Source organism: Triticum urartu, chromosome 1A (assembly GCF_056163025.1).
Source record: "Triticum urartu cultivar PI428250 chromosome 1A, HENAU_Tu73, whole genome shotgun sequence".
Classification (NCBI taxonomy): Eukaryota; Viridiplantae; Streptophyta; class Magnoliopsida; order Poales; family Poaceae; genus Triticum; species Triticum urartu.
In genome coordinates, this window is record NC_141873.1 from 190,120,219 (window position 1) to 190,126,050 (window position 5,832).

The following is a 5,832-nucleotide window of genomic DNA, read 5'->3' on the forward strand; positions in this document are numbered from 1 at the left end:
AGAAAGCCTTACCCGCCGCTATCTTCTTCATCGCATCGATCTCTTGGAGGGCCTTTTGGGCTTCGGCCTTGGCACTTTTTACACTCTCGAGGGCCGCGGCAAGCTCAGACTCCCGCGTCTTGGAGTCAAGCTCCAACGCCTCGTGCTTCGAAAATAAGAGCCTGGAGCTCTTGCTGCACCTCGCCCACCCGAGCCTCGTGCTTCTCTCGCTCGGTGCGCTCCTTGGCCGCTGTATCTTTGGCCTTGGTTAGCGCTTGCTTCAGCGTCGCCACCTCGGTCGTGGCCCCTGGAAAACATAAGATGATCCTGTCATTTTGCAATCGCATCCTTTTTTATATATACATATCTATAGACGGGGTACTACTTACCCTTGTTGTCCTCGAGCTGCCTCTTAGCAAGGCCGAGCTCTTTCCTGGACCCCTCGAGGTCCTGCTTCAGCACGGCGACCTCCACAGTCAGTGCGGCGGACGCCTGCAGCAAAGCCTGCATACGCATATTGACATAGTTATGTTAGACTCCTGCGATATTATTTGATCTTCTATTCGGCTTTTCTTTTTCAACACCGAACAAAGCATCAGGGGCTACTGTCTATGCGGTAATATTTCTACAACATTTTAAAACACTTACCTCGAAGCCTGTTAGAAGGCTGGCACAGGCTTCAGTCAATCCGCTCTTGGCGGACTGAACCTTCTGGATGACCGCACTCATGATAGTGCGGTGCTCCTCGTCGATGGAAGCGCTGCGGAGCGCTTCCAGCAGATTGTCCGGCGCCTCTGGATGGACAGAGGTCACCGGCACAGGCGTCTTGCTCCTCTTAGAAGGAGGCCGCCTGCCCGAGCCCGGAACCGCTGGAGGGTCCGGCGCGGTGTTCGGCTGAGGGCCAAACTCGAAGCTCTCGGGGGCCCCATCCCCGCGGCTCCCGGAGTCCGGAAGGTCGCCTTGAGGCGCCTCCAGGACTGTCTCCCCTCGATCCGGTGCCTCTTCAGACAACACCTCGGCGTCGTCAGCAAGATGAGGGAAGGTAGCGGTCGGGACTGGATCGCTATCCATGTCCGACGAGCCCAGGGAGCCGTCCGATGATACATCGATGCTGGTTCGTGGCGGCCTGCATAATCATGTTCGGCGTTAGGGAAAGCAGTGCGACAAAGGAATGCTATGAGTTACTCTGGTGTCCGAATACTTACAATCTCCCCGGGGGCTTGTACCGGGGCAACCACTCGTCTTCGCCCTCGTCGGCGGCGGTGAGACTGTCTGGAAGGAGAGTCCTCCCCTTCTTGGACCCTCCAGCCTCCCCAGTTGGGGCGGCCTTCCTTTTCTTGTCTCCCCCGCCTGGAGGGGGAGCATCTTCTTCTTCCTCCTCGTCTTCGGGGGAGGAGTGTGCCGCAGAGTTATCGGACGATGAGTCCGATAACACCTGGCACCGGGAACTCTTTCGGGCTCCCTTGGCCTTCTTAGTCTTCTCCGGCACCTTGTAAGGAGCCGGAGTCAGCATCTCCGTCAGGAGAGCGCTCGCAGTGTCCTCGGGCAAAGGGGCCGGACAGTTAATCTGCCCCGACATCTCCACCCAGTCCTATCAAAGGCAGGGAGATTATACCCCGCGCATAATTAAGCTGTGGAAAATAAACAACCTACGGGACATATTGAACTCACCGGACGCGCTAGGCGCTTCGCGCTTAGTCCTCGGTCCTCGGCGAGAGAAGGGGGGACCTCGGCGCCCTTGAACAGCACCTTCCAGACATCCTTGTGCGTTGTGTCGAAGAGCTCGCTCAGAGTCTGGTGCTGGGCCGGGTCGAACTCCCACAAGGTAAAATCCCGTTGTTGACACAGGAGGGTCCGGCGGATGAGCATAACTTGGATTATGTTGACAAGCTTGAGCTTCTTGCTCGCCATGCTCCGGATACATTTCTAGAGTCCATCCAGCTCCACCGATGAACCCCACGAAAAGCCCTTCTCTTTCTAGGAAGTGAGCCGTGTTGGGAATCCAGATTGAAACTCAGGGGCTGCCGCCCATTTGGCGTCACGCGGCTCGGTGATGTAGAACCACGCCGATTGCCATCCCTTTATTGTCTCCACAAAGGAGCCTTCGAGCCATATGACGTTGGGCATTTTTCCCACCATGGCTCCGCCACATTCTGCTTGTTGGCCTCGTACTACCTTCGGCTTGATATTGAAGGTCTTTAACCACAGGCCGAAGTGGGGCCGGATGTGGAGGAAAGCCTCACACATGACGATGAACGCCGAAATGTTGAGGATGAAGTTCGGGGCCAGATCATGAAAGTCTAGCCCGTAGTAGAACATGAGACCACGAACGAATGGATGGAGGGGAAACCCTAGTCCGCGGAGGAAGTGGTGAAGGAAAACTACCCTCTCGTAAGGTTCCGGGGTAGGGACGATCTGCCCCGCAGCGGGCAGCCGATGCGTGATGTTCGCGGCTAAGTATCCGGCTCCGCGCAGTTTTTTGATGTCTCCCTCCGTGACGGAGGAGACCATCCACTTGCCTCCCGCTCCGGACATGGTTGGAGAAGGTTGAGGTGGAAGTGTGGACTTGGGCACTAGAGCTCGAGTGTGCGAAAACGGATGAGCAAAGGAGGAAGAAGGCGTGGATAGAAAGGTGAATCCTTATCCCTTTATATGGGCGGACTAAACTAAGCGTCCCCGCTTGCCTGGTAAAACTCGCTTATCCCCCAAGCGCTGCAATTGATGGCGCGGTTGGGTTACCCACACCCGTATTGATGAGAATCCCGTAATAAGGGGAAACGATCTCTTCTTTGACAAGACGTGTCAAAAAACTGCCTCGCATTATGTGCGGGGTTGGTTAAAAGAAACGGTTCGAATAATCACCGGGTCATGACGTAACGTCATGCTGCCAAAACAAGCCAGCAAATTAGATCTGCGAAAATATTATTCTCTCTGCGGTGGAATGTGGAACTTATTTTGCAGGGTCGGACACTATCCTCGTATTCAAATTCTTCTGATGTATTCGGAGAAGGAACCCGCCTTGCAATGCCGAAGACAATACTGCGCGCCGAACTCATTGTCATTGAAGCCTGGTTCAGGGGCTACTGAGGGAGTCCAGGATTAGGGGGTCTCCGGACAGCCGGACTATATCCTTTAGCCGGACTGTTGGACTATGAAGATACAAGATTGAAGACTTCGTCTCGTGTCCAGGTGGGAATCTACTTGGCGTGGAAGGCAAGCCAGGCAATACGTATATGGATATCTCCTCCTTTGTAACCGACCTTGTGTAACCCTAACCCTCTCCGGTGTCTATATAAACCGAAGGGTTTTAGCCCGTAGGACAACAATCACAACATACAATCATACCATAGGCTAACTTCTAGGGTTTAGCCTCTCTGATCTCATGGTAGATCTACTCTTGTACTACCCATATCATCAATATTAATCAAGCAGGATGTAGGGTTTTACCTCCATCAAGAGGGCCCGAACCTGGGTAAAACATCGTGTCGCCTACCTCCTGTTACCATCCGGCCTAGACGCACAGTTCGGGACCCCCTACCTGAGATCCGCCGGTTTTGACATCGACACCACCGCTCGCCGCCTTCCTACCACCGAGGAGTTTGACCAAGTCATTGCTCCTACTCCAGTCAGAGCTGCACCACCTGCCGCGCCCGCACCAGCTCCTCAGCTCAGTCCTTCACGTCTGGAGCCTATTAGTGAGGAGGAGGTTGAGTCTCCAGCATCACTGGGTCTTACCCTCGGCAGGCCAAAGGAAGTTCTCACCATCTCCGACTAAGTGTGCCTAGCAGCCGTGTGATGTACCAGCTTGTATGATATGTTTATATGTACATAGGTTTGGTGAGAAGTAGTTTGAGTGCGCATCATGTAGGAACTCGGAGAAGTGCACTAGCCTAAATAACATGCCAGGAATGTGTACGCACATCCTGAGTCATGTATTATATAATTACGGCTTGCGTGTAAGATATGTACTGAGCGGTCCTTCTCCATGCGCAATCGGGTATTTTCTTGAAAAATCTTGTAGTTTCTTTTAAATTCCGCTCTTGCAAAATTATTTATTTTTGCCACTCAGTTTTTTTCATAAGTTCTACAAAATACCCCAGAGCGGAAAATGCCTCGTCCCTGGACTCGTTCCATGCCAAGTCCGTCGGAAGAAAATTATGGTACCCAGACAAGTAACAATTTCACACAGGGGCAGTCAAGTCAGCAAGGCAGTGAAGCAGCATTTTCTCAAGTATGCCGCCTTTATGAGCAAAGCCAGCAGCAGCATCAAGAAATGATGAACCATGTTATCAATATGGGAAATCATCGTGAACCATGTCAACAGCATTCCAAATTGTCTGAACTACAGAAGACACGTCCCCCAACGTTCTCTCACACGGATAGACCTCTTGAGGCCGATGATTGGCTTCGAGACATTGAAAGGAAGTTAATTATTGCACAATGTTCAGACCGCGAGAAGGTACTTTATGCACCTCATTATCTCATGGGAGCAGCTGCATCATGGTGGGAAAATTTCCTACACATGCACCCCAATGAAAATAATATCACCTGGGAAGAATTTAAAGAAGGTTTTCGTGGGGCGCACATTCCCAGAAGCATTATGAAGATCAAGAATAGGGAATTTGATGACCTCAAACAGAGAAGCATGACAGTGACTGAGTACAATAGTCAGTTTACTCTATTATCTCGTTATGCCAACGAAGAGCATATGACTGAAAACAAAAAGATGGAAAATTTTCTGGACAGTCTGGCACCAGCACTTAAATGCCAACTGGTCGTACACACCTTTCCGGATTTCAAGACACTTGTGGACAAAGCTATTACATTGGAAAATGAGCGCCGTGGCTTGGAGGATTTTCGCAAGCGCAAAAGTGACAAGACTACTCACGCTCGCAACAACCGGAACAAGACTGATTTTCAGAAGAGTGGAGCGAACAAACCCACAACCAATGTTCCACATCCTAACAAAAAATTTCATGCAAGGGACAAGGATTTTACGTATCATCCAGGTGTCACTTGCTATGCTTGTGGAGAGGAAGGACACTATGCCAAACAGTGCCCAAAACCAAGAAACTCGGCCCCCAAGCCAAACAACAATGGAAACAATTCGGCACCCAAGCGTAACAACTTCAACCCCAATAACAATCACAAGAAGGGTCACTTGAACCATGTGACCAAGGAGGAAGCCCAGAATGCCCCGGATATCGTACTCGGTACGTTCCCTGTCAACACACTACCTGCCATGGTTTTGTTTGATTCTGGAGCTTCTCACTTGTTCATCTCAAAGAAATTTTCTTTGCAACATGATTTTTCAATGTTTCCCTTGGAAAAATCCATGATCATCAAGTCCCCGGGATTAAGCAAATCACTCAGAGTTACTGCCAAGGTGTGGTTATTGAGATTGAGGGACTAAAGTTTCAGGCAAACCTCATTGTATTGGAAAATAAGGGACTAGATGTTATACTAGGAATGGACTGGTTAACCACCAACAAGGGATTTATCGACTGCTTCAATCGGACTGTAATTCTTACTCATCATCATGGGAAGACGATAAAAGTTTCAGCTCAGGAAAGACCAATGTCACGACAACCAAAGTTGAACAAGGTGGACATTTCAGAGTTAAGAAAGGTTCCAGTGGTGTGTGAATTCCCTGACGTATTTCCCGAAGAACTACCAGGCATGCCACCAGACCGGGAAATAGAGTTCATCATTGAACTAGCACCTGGAACCACCCCCATTTACAAGAAACCCTATAGAATGGCACCCTCCGAGTTGGTGGAATTAAAGAAGCAAATAAAGGAATTACTGGATAAAGGATTTATACGAGCCAACTCCTCACCTTGGGGATCACCA